Source organism: Centruroides vittatus, unplaced genomic scaffold (genome assembly GCF_030686945.1).
Source record: "Centruroides vittatus isolate TY-2023 unplaced genomic scaffold, ASM3068694v2 contig_595, whole genome shotgun sequence".
Lineage (NCBI taxonomy): Eukaryota > Metazoa > Arthropoda > Arachnida > Scorpiones > Buthidae > Centruroides > Centruroides vittatus.
Window position 1 is genome coordinate 889,497 of NW_027122359.1, and position 16,768 is coordinate 906,264.

At 27.1% G+C, this 16,768-nt stretch overlaps 1 protein-coding gene across 1 annotated transcript in view; it reads left to right on the forward strand.

Moving 5' to 3' along the window:
- Nucleotides 1-16,768, forward strand: part of LOC136979195 (semaphorin-1A-like) — a 264,778-nt gene that overhangs the window by 99,708 nt on the left and 148,302 nt on the right. The window contains exon 2 of the mRNA XM_067275130.1: nt 1,992-2,079. The gene's annotated coding sequence lies outside the window, so the exon portion shown is untranslated. The remainder of the gene's footprint in view (nt 1-1,991; nt 2,080-16,768) is intronic.

Genomic DNA, 16,768 nt, shown 5'->3' on the forward strand with positions numbered 1-16,768 from the left:
GTTGAGAAGTTCTTTACAAAAATGCTATAGATAAACGTGAAAATTCGTGTCTGTATAAGTCCCAGTAAAGTAGCTAGTAGACTACGTAGTTTCCAGATACAAACCTTCTGTCCGGGGATTAGAAAAATAAAGGCCTAAAGTATATAGTCACTGTGGGATAAAATAAATTGAAGAGACGATAACGTTGCCAAGTATGAAGTTCTTTAAACACTATACAAAGGTTGACACTATCGATACGTTATGTTAAATTTATGTATAACGTTTTAAAATATGTATACGATAAAATTTCAACCTCAATTTTCGAAATTTTATATTAAAAATACCCCCTTTTTTGAGCGAAATATTTATTTTATAATGACATTTAATAAATTGGCAATTTGTGAAAAAAAAAATCGGCGAGATAATGTGTCAAATATTGTTTAAGATCTTATTATGTTTAAACAATCAAAAATTTTGGGAAAGCTTCCAATTTTAGTAAAACCTCTAAACTTTTCTACCAGATGTTAGAAAGTTTAGAATATATATATATAAGGAAGAAAAGTAAAAGAAAAGAAACCATCTAAGCAGGAAGATAGTGTCTAAAAATATATAATTTTTTTAATACCGGATAAGAAAAGTTTTGAGGGAATATTTTAATAAAAAGATTTATATCGCATCAACCTCTCTCTCTCTCTTGTTCTTTCTCTTCTTTCCACCATTTTTTTCTATTATTAAACAAAATCAATACTAATTTTCAAAAGATAATAACTTCTTTTAAAACTTTTGCAAATAAATCCTTTTAAAATATTTTTATATAAAAGAAAACAATCTTTAACTTTACCAAAAGCTTTACTATACTTTATACTTTGAAAACTTTATAACTCAAATTAAACTATCATTTATGATAGGCAAAAGTAAAGTCCTTAATACATTATTCTACCAAAAACATGAATTATTCTATAGCTACGATTTATGATGTACTCGAATAAATTCATCTTTTATATTCTTATTTTTTTATATATATATATATATATATATATTGTAGGTCCTTTTTTTTTTCTTGTATGGATCCAATAACTTTTGACAGGTAAAAGTAGATCACGTGTATTTGATCCAATGTACTTTTTATTGTTGCTTTATAACAATTTACTTTGTATCGATACTTTCTAAAAATATCCTAAACAATTTTTTAAAGTGGAAGTTTTAAAATATATTTTTATAAAGGGGAAAAAATACTTTATTTTTGAGTTAGTCGTAACAGTGTAATATCCATTTCTATTCATCTCTCGTGTAGTTTTCAGAACTAGTTAAAATTTGATCTGACTGTTTAACAAACAAGCCTATGTCAAGATTTAGACGAGGTAAATTTCGTGGAAAGCAAATTAATGAGGATGTAAGCAATTAAAACAATCCTTTGACGCCTCTCTACTATTACAAGAGAATTGTTTAAACTTATTTTGTAAGGTGTAACAAAACAGAGAAAATTTAATTAGAGGCGGTCAAATAAACTCGGTAAAAGGAACAAAAGGCACTTTGTTTAACGTTAAATTTTATTAATTAAAGTGAAAAAAATAATATATAAACATTAATGTTGCCACTAGTTAACGTCTAAATGAAAATAACTTTCACTATGTTTTGTTTAAAAGAAGGGGAAAAAAATCTATAAAATGATGGTTTTTAGCTTAAATTTTATATTTGGAATATTTAAACAATTAAGAGAATTTTAAGATGATTTAATTTAATTTAATATATATTATAAAATTATATTTAATAAAAAAATTGCTTTAACTTCGGGATGCGTTGTTAAATCTTTATGAGGAAGACCAAGAGCGAGATTTAGCATCAAATTTCGGTCACAGATTTGCTCTTACCGTAACTTAAAATTTTTACTGCCGCTCTTTTAAGACGTTTTCTAGAAAAGGAAAGAATATCATAATAATAATTTCTACCGTTTTTAATCGTTTATTAAACATATTTCTCTCTTTTTTTTCTCTCTCTCTCTCTATTTTTAGGTATCTTGAGTGAAGAGTGACCAGCTGTGAGCATCGTTAAAGAGAAGATTTGACAACAAGACATCCAAGCAGAGTTGCATTAACAGAGGTAGGTCTATCTGCACTCTATATTGATCTTTTCCCTTCATGGTGTGTTCAGGTGCGTTATCCATTATCCCAATGTTTGTTTTATTCTTGAACCGTCCGGAGATAAACCAAAATGTTTCCTGGGTCATTTTGTGAGCTTAGTAGAATGTGTGAACTTTATTTGTTTACACTATTTAGAATGGACAGGATGCGAGTTGTTTATAGAGATGTATTTAGATACGTTTTATTTACGCTTTATATTTATATAAGTGTGTTTACGTTACACGTCACATAGATGCTGCTTATAATAACGATTATTAAAATTTAAAAAATAATAACAATCTTATGCATTGTTTCATTAATTATATTTACAATTATATTTTTTAAATTCAAGTACAAACTCAATAGAAGAATACAAATTTAGTAAGAGATGAACTTTAAACTTTTCAAATGTCGAAAATGTTTGAGTTTGATCCATTTGTAAATATTTGAAACAAAAAATAAATAAAATAAAAATAATATATAAAACTTTGTAAAACAAAAATAATGCAATGGCTTAGTTTTATTTCTTTATTTTTTTAAACTCTGTACGAAAGTTTATATCCATATGTACTGTACTGTACGTATGTAACTAAGATATATGGAGACTAGCGATTCCTATGCAAGTTATTCGTTTGTTATGATTATTGGATAAAAAAAATAAATAAAAATCAATATGACTACAATATCCAAAAGAAACATTCGTATCTTCTCTACAGAGACCTATCTTATATTTATTAGATACAAACAAGACATGTTTTATCTTACTAAGCATTGTTAATATATTAGTAATACTTCGTGTAATATTTAAGCAACGTTACTATAGTAATATTATTAATTTTAACCATTATTTTAATCTAAAATAAATTTTGAAAAAGTTCTAAACATAACTTTTTTTTTTGGTGGCTTCTAAAATAAACACCGTTCTATTTTTATTTCTACAAATTAAATAATAGACAATAATAATATTATTTCTTATAATATGATATCTGGTAAACAATTTAAGTAAGAAAAACTTCTTCTAAGTCAAGATTAATATCATTATGAGAATATAGAAAGGAAAAGAAATGAACTGGATTTTCTTGTACTTTCCAGGATGTTGGATTTATTGGTAGGTAGTTTGTCAAGTGAATTACTTCTGCAGTAGATAAATATCATTTATAAAAATTAATTAAAATTAATGCTTTTTTAACATTAAACTGAGGTTAAAATAATTAAAATATTCTTATAGATCCGTTGATACTTTAAGGCTTATTAGATACATAATTTTTATTTGTTTATATACATCTGTACTCGAAGGTTTTGTAATTTGTTTTTTGTAATTTTTTTTTCTGTTTCTTAGAAAACAAATTTCGTCATACTAATCTCAATTTGGAGGGTTCTCGGGTGATTTTTCTGTATACAAAACAACTTGAAACTGTATTCAACTTAAAACTCACAAAGCAATCAAAAACTCATTACAATCTCTCCTATTTAAATTTTCTAATTTGAAGAATCTCCCCAAGTGATCCTCAAATTAATTGGAAGCCCCAAAACGAATGGATAATTTTTCATCCATCTTTAATTAAAGCTTTCATATAAACTATTCTTTTATATAGAATTAAATAGAAAGAGGAAAAGTTTCTTTCTTAACTTTTAAATCTTGGATAAGGGAAAGAAAAAAACAAATTATGTATTGTTTATTTACTTAAGTAAACCCGTTTGTTTAAAGCATCACTTGACGTAATTGATGTTGACAAGTAAAAGATACTCTTAGTCTTTTCGTATCGAGTACATCGAAGGTCACGTAAAGACAACAGTTGGAACAACTGACCCATCTCTTCTACACTATATCCGACTCATTTCGTTGCTAAGCAACCTCATCCATTGACATAAAGCTGCATCTCATAATGATGCCGAGCATCCTAATACTTTGATGGGTAAAATAGCCTTTTGCACAGAAAAGGAGCCTCAATCCATTACATGGTTTTATGTCAATGGGGTTGAGATCTCTAGCTCTTGCTGCAAGTCTTTCTTACCTACTTTTTTCTTTTTCCTGGAAAGATGGTAGACGATCATCATCTGTGGCATCTTTCATGACAACTCGATTTTCGAAGAAAATCGACTTCCTCTGCTTTGTAAAGTTAAAGGGATGAACTTTTCAATCACTTTTTCTTTTTATTCTTTTAAAACTTATTCTCTAAAAGTTAACTTTGCATTTTTTTTTTTTTTTTTTTTTTTTTTTTTGTATATTAAGCAGGTTTGTTCCTAAAGCGACTGTAAGTTTGTTTCTTGTGACTCTTTCTGCTGTTTTATTGGCAGAAATGTTTTTTTTTATACTGAAAATTTACATAATTTTTTTTAAAAAACGTCTCTTTTTTAATTTTCTACTTTAAAAATTCGGCATTAAATTTGCTAAGGCCGTTTTTTTTATTCGGATAATTTTATCAAAATTAGCTTAATTTTTTAAAATTCAAAATTTTGCAACCAAGTCACGTATGTCACCCCGAAAATTTAATTGAATAACTCAAAAACTATCAGGTGGATTTTAATGAAACTTGCAACTTTAATTAAAGATGTAAAGTCGTTTTTTTATATGTCAATTATCGTTTGAATATCTCTTGTGGTTCACCATTAAAAACCTATTTTATTATTATTATTTTTTTTCAATTAATCGTTATTTCGAAAATTCAATTTTTATAATCAAACTTTATTAATAATATATACAGGATGTAGACACAAACATTGCATCAGGTTATACCTCGCTTCTTTATGTAATAACTAAATGCAATTGCATTAAAGTACAGCTAACCAGTAATGAGCTATTCTCGTCGTGCACCCCTAATTTGCACCCCTTTACTGAGCTCAAGACCATGCAGAGAAGCTTAACACCTTTGCATGGTCTAGAATCTGGGCCCATGCGAAAAGGGGTTTGTGGCATTTAAACCAACGAATAGCTCGCTGCCAATCACCTATCCTCCAGCATAATTGCATTTAGTTATTAAGTACAGAAGCGAGATACAGTTTGGTGTTTGTGTCTACATCCTGTATAAATGTATGTGTTATAAAGGTAAACTCTATATTTTATTTATCTAAAGTAAACACAGCTAAAATATATAGTTTTAACTTTAAAAGATAAATCAATTTAAACAACAAAGAGAATAAAACATCATATATTTACATTATAAGCGATGTGAAAAATATAAACTTTGATACTTGAATAATTTCATATTAAAATTTTATATCTGGTGATGCCAAACATATTCAAAACTGAAGATAATTTATTCAATGGACATTTTAAATAGAAGAGGAAAAAAATGTCTTAAAATAATATTCCATTAAAAAGGTGTTTGTTCAGCTACTTTCTAAAGAAAATTCTTTATTTTCATAAGAAGAATGAATTTAAAATTCACGTTAACTGTCCTGAATCTAATTTTTTAAAAATTTATTCTAGTTTATTATTCCGAAAACAGAAAATTTAAACAGAACTACAATAATAATGAGAAAAAGAGGTGGAAAAAAATTGATTAAAAATCAAAATTTTTTACATAAAAATTTTATTTACAGTTTCAGAAATCACACGTAAATAAATTATTATTTTAATGGGTTATTCAGTATACTTGGATAAATCTAAAGTTTTAACAAATTAATTTAGAAATTGAAAGATAGCTTTGGTATATACATAACAGTATAGTGTCATATAAACAGTCATTCGGGGAAGAGAAGAGAAGGCTTGTAACTCTCTATTAAATGTAAATAAATAAAATATATCAAAAACAATATTTATTTTTCTTTATTAAATATATTTTTATGTATATAACTTTTAGATTTATTCATTAAAATATTTTATACACCAACCTATTTTTTCCCCTGTATTAGATATGTTACTGTACACACTACATCGTGCCATTTTACAGTTTAAAAATTAGAAAAATATAACAAAAATGGGTGTCAATTTTTATCTATTCAGATTTTATTAATATAGAAAGCGGTTCAAAAATCAATTAATTAAGTATATAAATGACTAATTAATGGAGATATTTATATGTTTCGATAACAATACAGTTTTTAAAACACTAAATTGTGTATTTAATACACTAAATCTCTTCTTTAACAATATTTGCAAATTTTGTTAGTAGAAAGAAGAATAAAACTGGTTACAGAATAGATAAAACTGATTTTTTGGCCATTCTACATGACTAGTTTAAGGCCCGCAAGAAAATCAATTTGGCATATCTGAAGTTTAATGCTATCGTCAGCCATATAAACTTTTTATAATCGTTGTTTCGATTTAATATTTTTATTTTTATTGTGTTTCAAACTTTGTTTAGAACGGAAATAATAGACGATAAATGGAATGAAGCATTATCTATGCGCATATTCATTAACAATCAAATATGTAAAAATGTAGGTGCGAGTACGAATGAAATTATCAAAGGAAAATTTGTAAAGAGGAATCACTTCCGGAAGGTATGTAATTTCAATATTCAATTTCAAATTGAGCAAAAATAAATGAAGATTAACAACAAAACCGTAGCTAACACTGGCAATTTAATCACGTCTTTTCCAGTCGACACGACAATCAAGCAAAGCAATCTAAGCAAAGTGACTCTGATGCAGCGAGCGGAATGGTATTTGCTTCCAATATTTGCCAGACGTGACGGTTATAATCTTGTGAGCAAATAGAACGTTATACGGGGCACTAATTGGCTGCAGTTGTACCATTACCTCTACTTCTAAATACTCTTTCCTCTGCTTTACTAATACCCGTTTAAGACTCGAGAAGATTTTGCCAAAGAGCGCTTTTATTAACTATCACATCAATTCATTTCGTAATTAATCCATTCGGATTTATACCTGCTATCATAATTCTATCTCTCGATCGAAGTAAGTAACAACCTGGCAAAACTCCACTACACTTAGCTAATCTTCTCTTCTGTCTTACAACAGGACGAAACTATCTCACTATTTCTTAATTAATATTTTAATTCTTCTTTCTGAATACTTATTTATTATTATTATTATTACTTTTTTTAATAATTTAAATTTTAGCAATATTTTTTATGGTATTATAAAATGTGGCCACACACAAAAAGAAGAAGGATCTTTGGTGGCAATCTTCCGTTTTAGTGAAAAGAGAGGGGTTCACTATCTTCTATAAAGAAACTGGAAGCAATATCGCGGTATGGAAATCTGTGGATCCAATTTCTCTTCTTGTAGAGACGTGAATGAATTTCCGCTTATTATGGATGTGGTCGATCCCATTTATGAATGAATCCGCTTTTTTTCATTCCATGATGGAAGTTCAAGATCTAAATAACTTTCTATGATAATCGGGTTTAAATTTTCTAAATTTCTGGTTTAATATATATATGTGTGTGTGTGCCCTCATATTTTTTCTATTACAATAAAGAAGTTCTGTATTCATTATATAAAATTTAAGCTTTGTGATTATACTCCTTTGAGGAGCATAAAAAATTTTTCTTTCGCTGGATTTACTAGAAATTAGTAACAATGAAAACGTTCATAGCGAAGAATATATGCTTTATATATGTATACAGACTAATTAAAAGTGATAATTATTTTCCTTACATTTACTCCTAGAAGACGGTCTTGTTAGTTAAAATTAAAATTGAAAATAAAAACGTTTCAACACTTTTAAAGACATTTCCTTTTCTTAGGAATAGTCATAATTCATCCAAATTACAAGTTTAAAGAAACGTAGAATTTTATATGGTAGCTGGTTTGGCAGTAATTCCTTTATATCTCAATTCTTGGTAGGTACTACCTCAGAACGGGTGGTATTTACTTCTCACAAAATAGGCAATAAAAGCGGACAATTACAATGTTATACCATTCGCTTGACTTAGGTCATAACTCGCTGCCAAAAACGTTCATAACACTCGCTTTGTTTTTTTTCCTCTCTCAGTCTTTCCCTTGTTGAATTGTCAAAAATAATACTGCCCATTCTTTCTTTTCACTTACGTTTCTTGAGGTTACGTATATTCTTCTCTTTTTTTTCCTTTTCCTTTTCTTTAAATACGAATAAATTTTCTTTATATCTTCAGTTAAAACTAAGTTATTTTGCTTATGAAATTGAAAATAATGCTTTTTTCCCCCTTATATTTTTTAGCAATAATTACAAAATGCTTGGATGTATTATGAGATATCATCATTTTGCTTATTTATTTATTTATTTATTATTTAAAAAAAAGGAAAGTTAAATCGGATTTATGTTATGTTTTGAATAAACATAACCGTTCTAGTAATTATAACAGATGGGATAGGCAAAGAAGTTTTTAAATTATTCAAAATTATTGAAGTAATTTTTAAAAATTTATTATATTTTGTGATGTGTATTATGTTTATTTATTTAATTACTAGGCAAAGTCGTAACCTTTCGCAGTGCCTACTGAATATATATATGCAGTAGGAGTTTACATCCTCCATTTTCCTTCGTTAATAACTAATGTAATAGCACAATATTTCCAAATTTACTTAATTTTTTATGGTTAACTTATTGTTTTTTTTGTGTAATAATTTCTGTTCTGGAGACTTTTTTAAAATTATAAAGCTATATAAATTCAATTAAAAGACTTAAAAGTTTTTAAAAAAATTATTTTAATTCTCTAAGATCCTATCGTGAGTCTTATATGAATAAATTTAAAATTATGTTAATAGTTCTTGTCACATAAAACACGAAATCTTTCAGCTACTTTGAAAATGTTTGTGAAGCAGACAGACAGACGGATAGAAGTTATATCGATCGATGCTAATAGTTACTTTCAGTAATAATGGTAAAATGCACTTTATATCGTATCAAAAATATATATTTAAAATCGAATATTTTTTATCTTAATTTCTTTTAAATATTATTATTTTCAAATAAAATTTAATAAAAAAAATAAACTATCAATTTATAAAACGTAGGAGAATAACCTTAACGATTTTTTAAAGACTTTTTATAAAGACAATTATTAATAAATAATTTAAAACTAATTAAATATTCTTTAAATATTAATTTAAATATTATAAAAGCTGTTATATAACATTTTGTTTATTTTTTTCTATACAATTTATTAATTTTTTGAAGAAATATTTATTTAAAATAAGGCAAAAAAGGAATGGAAGAAAAAAAATGAGGTTAAAAAAAAGAAAAAAATCTGCCAGTTTATTTTAAATTTTTGGTTAAAATGACGTTATTAAAGAAAAACAATTGGAAAGTGAAGAATAATAATAAAAAGAAAATTACAGAAGAAAATAAAATATAAAAAAAACAATAATAAAGAAAAGAAAAGGATTTAGTACATTGCCATTATTGAAATTGACAAAAAAAATAAATTGTTATTTTTAACATTTAGAGAAAAAAAATACAGATAATTTTAATCCATTTCGAATAAAACAAGAAATGGAAACAGAAAAAATACAGAGAAAGAGTAAAAAATAAAATAAAATAAAGAAAAAAAAAACTTCACCTGAAAGAGAATAATTTTATTAAATCTTGTCAAATTCGTCTAGAAAATTCAATGTTTTACTGTTACAACTCGAGCATTTGTAATTTAACAAAGAGATTCTGATTGGTTGAATTCCCCCAATGAGAGTTTTCCTTATTACACTTCTATTCATGCTGTTTACATAAGAAATTTCCAATTGAATAGAACAAATTATCTATTGCAAAATATATATATTATTTTTTCTTTTACCGAATTATTTTCTTCCATTTTTTTTATTTTTTTTTCTTCCATAGAAACAAGTGAGTATCCTAATTCATTTGCATATTTACGCCTAAGCTTCGGGCGTTAAGATAATCATTATAATTTTATCATATAAAATAATGTGTTAATGATACGTTGCGCTATCGAACGCATCATTAAAGTGTAAAAACATGATAAAAAATTATAATTTGATCGCTTTTATCACTATTTAAATTTAACATTATTATTATTATTAAGATAAGTTATAAAGTTAAGAGATAAAGGGTAATATTTTATATTTAAAGCCACTCGTCATTTTTAATGCTTTGTCACGTGGAAGTAAATATAGTAAATTTATTTTATTTTATTTTTTAAATCTAAAATTACCAGTATATATGTATGTATATATATATACCATAGTTATATAATTGTTTATTGCGTTAACAGTACAGTAGATAGGAAAAATCAATAAGCGCAAAAATAGCTGAAGAAAATTACGTTTATGCTGTTACAGTTCATGCAATGCGGTTAAACTTTGTAAGTGGTAAAGCCTTGTTACTATGGTAGTTTCAAAATGATTATGGTTTCATTTTTTCGCCCTCCTTTCTCTTAATTAAGACACGAAATACTTTTAGAAAGTTTAATTAAAATAAAACTTGTTTTTATAAGTATTTAAAATACTATAAATTGTTATCTCGGAGGAGAAATCACTATAATAAATGATTAAATTATATGTGAGAAGGGCAACAGCTTTGTAGATTGAAGGACAGCACCCAAAATTCGGCCACACCTGTTTCAATCCAATGGCAATCCCTGTAGGTGCAAAGGTGTAACCTTGGAAACGGAGGGAAAAAATGGGCCCGATAGCGGGTTGTTGTCGAGGTCAGGGATAACACCAAAGATGATAGAACCTCCAAGCATGCGTAGAAAGATATAAAAGCTCTTATAATGAAGAAGTATGACGGATAATGTTTTTCCTTTTCTGCAAAAATTCTAATTTCTTTAACGTTATGTTTTATATATCAGATAATTTTATCGCTAGAATTTATTTCCTGTTATTTTTCTTTATTTTATTTCAAATTACACCGGAAAAAAATCGTTTTATTTATCTCATTTTGAATTAAAAAGATTAATATATATACACATATATATATATATATATATATATATATATATTATTGTTAATTTCTTCATTTGCAATTTTTTTAAAGTAATAACGCCGTTAAAAATAGGTTCAATATATTTTTAAATCAATAAAATTATAAACAAAAAAAAAAATAAGTAAATGAAAATATACAAAAAAAAAAATTAAATGTCGATTTTTTATTAACTTATTAATTAAACCGTTGACCTATTTCTAGAACACTTAATGGTCTTTTTAATAATTGAAAAATCAGCATGAAATATCATATAGAGTATACGTTACACGTTCCTATATTTTATCGAACTAGATTGAGAAAACCATTAACTTAGTAAAGAGAAAGAAAGAAGAAGAAGGGGGAGGGGAAATAATAATAATAATAAAAAATACATGCACGATACTGTAATTCTATAATATTTAATTAAATTTGATGACGTTGTACAATAGGAAACAAGATTTATTCTCTTAAGTGATGCGATTCTTGAATAAATTTTAAAATCTTTCATGAATAAATTTCTTTGTATAATGTACTTCAGTTATCGTTTGATATTTATTATTAACGGAAAAAATTGCATTCCTGTCTCGAAAATATGACCTACATTAAAATAGAAAATTAATTTTTTTTTTTTTTTGTATTTATTTCATTCTTCTAATATGTACGAACATCGGTCAATGTACTTCACTTGATTTTCATGATGATTGGCTCAATGGAAGATCCTGATTTGAAGTGACATTCTTTATCCAATGGAATCTATTCTACAGATGGGAAGTTATTTTTGACGTCATTAGAGTCCTTGAAATCATTTCTGTTCAATTTTAACGCAAACGGTTAAAGGTGACCTGCGACTATTGAAGTCGAAGCTGGAATATAATAAAATAAATATTTTATAAAATAAAAATTGTTATTGCATTTACAAATAAGAGAGAGAGAGGGGGAAGAAGGAGAAAAAAGAAATTCGCTTCGGAAATTCTTTCTTTTTAAATGTATTTAAGTAGCGTAAATTTAATTGAAACGGAAATATTTAGTTTTACAAAGTTCATTTGCTTTCTGTCTGTTAACAAGCAATTAAAAGAATTGTAGAATTAAAATTAACTAGAGCAGTAAATGGATCGTCTAGGAAAGCTCTTATATATCACTTTAATATGTACTTGAAGGAAATTATATGTCTACAAACATTAATAATGAAATAGGACTGATAGCTCTGATGATTACTTTGATATGAAATTGCTTCTTACAGTTTAGTGTATTCCCAATGGTTAAATGTTAGTATAGAACACGATATATCCATTTGTTGGTTCAAAACAATGTTTGAAAAAGGAAATTCCATCTGTTCTCATTCAAAAAAGTAAAACTTTAGTATTTGTTATTACGCCATGTAGTTGTATTTTGGTCGAGACGTGTGACAACAATAGGGAAAAGAAGAGAGCAAAACGAAGGAAACGCCGGATAAATCCTGTCTAGAGAACAAACGGTCGCTTCCCATGAGAGCACCAAAGACCTTAAGACCACCAGCGTGATTCTTCCGGTCTCATTCCCTGGAGAAGAGAGACCCTGGATGCATCCAACTGCATTGTTGTTTATCCAGCAAACAATATAAACAGGTGATTGTGACTTATTGTTAACCTACTCCTTCCAAACTCTGATTGTTTCAATAAAATTGTTCATCCCTTTTGCCTCAGCAATTTAGTGAAACTAATTCCCGACAGATGGCACGATATATCAAATACCATTAAAACACACGTATTATGTGTACAGTAAACATCATGTCCGCTACATTAGTTTTACCCAAATGAGTCTATTGAGTTTATAAAATTTTATATCGTTCAATTTATCATATGTCTAATTATCAAACAAAAATTTGCCTAACCACTGAATAATTCATTAAAATACCGAATTTAACGATGTCCGTATAATTAACAAACTCGCCTTTACATATATAAAACTTACTATATTCTATTAAACATAAAAATTTTTACTAAAGGTATCACGTATAACTTAAATGACTTTATAACTTCTAATAAATACCGAAAAAAGCAATCGGTAACCGCATAACATGATATAGAAGCACTTCCTGTAATGGACAAAACTCACATATTTATGTCTTCTACTTTGTAAGAAAGAACATAATGTACATAAAATATGTTCATCACTTTCAATAAAATTCAGTTTTATTCAGGAACGAACAAAAAAATAAAGTTAAATAAATAATATATATATAAATGCAGAGAGCTAAGAGATGAAAAGAAAGAAAAATTAGGGAGAAAAGCATTAAAAAAATAAGAAAAAAAACATTACTAAATTTTCTAAAACGCAAAAATCAAATCAATGAAAGTGAATAAAGTAACTTAAAAAAAAAAGCTTTAGATATGAATAAAATGAGAACAAATTCAACATTTTCGAATTATTTACAAAGCGGAAGTAAAGTACATTTGCATAGATTTTTGCGATTTATTTTATCTAATTTAAAAATAAAATAATGTTAAATAAAAAAAGAAAACAAACTTCCCTGTTCGAAGATTATTTCCTGATCCACCATAAGAAAATGTCATAGTGGTTGCACAACTTCATCTACACTCCTTACTTCTTTCCATACAATTGGTGCATATAAAGTTCGACCGTTTATTAACTAATTTTCTCCCTCCCCTTTTTTTATTAAATATATAAATATTCATAAATCTTCAATTATTAAACGGAAGTCATTCTCCCGAAACAACAACTATTCGGTCTCGGATGACATCACTTCCGGCCGCAGGAAGTAATAGAAGATCATCTTCCATGAATCACCAAACAACGTCGGAAATTTTTCTCCAAGGACGAAGCAGCATTAAAATATTCCTGTTTATGGAAGCAAAGGATGTTTCATTATAATGTGTGGCGTTAATTGGACGTATCAGTCAAGCTATTTAACCAACAATTAAGTTGTGTGGACGGACAGAAGCTGCACGTTTTAAATATTTCGTCGATAATATCGAAATAATTGTACTAAATATTAAAAATAAAATCGAATTTAGGATACATTTTTATCCTCCAGAATATTGTTAAAAATAGATTTTATCCCTCGATTCTATAAAGTAATGAAGCGATTTGTGTGTTTATTTTCAGTTCTCCATAGCATATCTTCGTTATTATTTTATTTATAAAAAAATTTAATTATTAAATTTTTATGTAAGTTTCAATTTATTTTAATTATTTTTAATTTCCTTTTTTTTTCTTCTCGTCGATTTTCTTTAATACGAATTACAATTAGAATTCTTTTGCATTATTTTTTAAACTTCATTTATATTATTATTTAATTGAATTTATTACTTTCCTTTCTATTTTTCCTTTATTTTAAAAATGCATAAAATAATAAAATAACAAGAATTAAAAACAAGAAAATAATTAAATTAATTAATTATAAAGATCAAAAAAATTATTAATCCACAAAAAATATATATATATGTATACATTTTTTCAGTTTAAAAATGTTTTATTTTTATACGGAATTTTTATTTTCCCTTTTTTCTCTCCTGCAATAAAAATGCTACAAAAATATTTATGGACGTTTTATAAATAATTCTGAAAAGAAAATCTGTATCAGAAATGTCATACAATTATAACTCGATCATTTTAAGAATTTCTTTTCACGAGTTAAAGGTAGGAAATGAAAAGTGCTTAAAGGAAAAGGAACGAGGGGGGTAGCAGAATAAGAAGAAGAAGAAGGGGAAAAAAAAGAAGCGAGGATGAAGAGAGTACACAGATCTTGGCAATAAATAAAGTTTGCTTTGACATACCTTTGACAGGGGACTGGAAAATGTCGCCACCATCTCGAAGGAAGCAAAAATAAAAATGGTCAAAGTTGTCACTACACAACTCGGAGCAGTGACATTTTAACGTGTGAAAACCGAATCTATTGGGAAGTTAGAATGACAGAAAAGAAGAATTTTCTCGCAAACGAAAGAGAAATGCAAGGAAGGAATAGAAAGAGTAAGAGAGAGACCAACGTAGAACTAACCAAACTTAAGACCCTTGGGGTAGTCTTTAGAGGAAATCAAAGCTTTTAGGAAATGATAAGATGTTTTTCAGATATTTTTCGCCGGGACTAACTTTTAAGAGACAAATTTGCTGATAAAGTTTGATAAAGTAATGAAATTTGATGAGATTTTATATGATTTAATACGTGCGAAGTTATATCGTCAACTAACGGATAAAAATTGAAAAGGGCATTCTTGTAAGACATATAAATCCGCCATCAATAGATTTCTGACAAGTTTTATAGATTGTAAAAGTAAATATATTGCATATTTTGATTTACAGCTAGTATAATCCGCCTAAAGTTATTATTATAGTGAAGAGAGAGTCTTAAAATTTGTTACAGAACTTTAATATTGCTGTTGATAATATCTATAGTATCATATAATCGACTATTTTCAAACAGAAATGTATCGATGAGGTTATTTAAAGGCACTCGTATATACAAATTTTTATACAACATTATTAATTTTCTCTTTTATAAATAAATGATGGATAGCAGAAGTTAAATTTAAGCATATATTTATATGAGAGATTTCGGTAAGGATCTCAGGGAAAAAAAAAAATCATTTCATATATCGATAAAGATTTTAATACCGATAAGGGAGGATAAATGCAAATTTTGACATTAAAATGCATCAGGATGCTGATTTTCTTTTCCTTCTTGATAAAGCTTAACTGGTAATTCAAATTTTCATGTTAAATCTTCATTCTTTTTTCCCTTTTCTTCCCTCTTTCATCCAATTAAAATTAGAAATTGTGTTTAATAACGGATAAAATCAGAGGATATTAACTTTTATGGAGACGAATATAAAAACAAATGTTTTATATCTACTCTTCCATCCGGTGAACTCCTACTTTATCCAGTGATGAATGTTAGCCAGGAGATAAGGATTTTACTGGAATAGAATTCTCTCCTCATAATTTTTCTAAATATACTGCGGTAAATGGTGATATTTGTAACATGTAAGCGACTTATACAAGGCAGATATCAAGACCAAAGATCCAGTTCACCAAAGAAGAATGTGCCACTTAGAAAATTCTTTATTTAATAAGAAGTTTTACTTCTAAACATAATTATAGTAGTCAAAATTTAACTGGTTACTATAAAACTTTATATTCTACAAAGTTTAAGATGTTTTTAAACATTAAATTTATGTAGAAAGGGAGGAAAAAGTCTTTCACTCTCGAAGGAGTTTCGTTAATTCCCAAAAGTATGTTCGTTAGGAAATAAAGGAAGTCAATCTCCAGGGGAATTTTTGTAATCGGAAAGAACGATTGATCAAGTGCAAATTCGATTTCTTTAGTGATTGGTTCGAATTTTTCTTATTTTCAAAAAAAAAAAAAAAAAAAAATTTACGATAAAAAAAAAGTTTAAGTACTTTTAAGATAGTTTATCTAAATTACTGCAGTGCTCTTTTACTATCAGTTGGCATACTTCTGCAGCTTGTGGTGGAATTTTTCTTTTTTATTTATATATATAAAGATTTAATATTCAAATTGAAGACTCAAGGAAATCTTGACGTTAACATTTTATTCCCAAAAATAGACTCTTGTGCATCGTAAAACTGAAACTATGCGGATTCAAATCGTCTTCGAGATCCTCCATTTAAAAGAATATCAAATTTTGAAACTCGTTTCTTCCTAACCTCAATTTTTAGGCAGGGAAGAAAGTATTAAAAAAAATAAACTATAGTAAAAATATTCGAAACTGCAACGATATTGATGCGAACAGAATCTATTCTTCGGTTCTATATCAAAATTTAAAGGAGAAACAACGATTATTGGAATACAGCTGGATAAAATCTAGACATCCAACACTATTCTAGCGATGTGTCAAGATAAC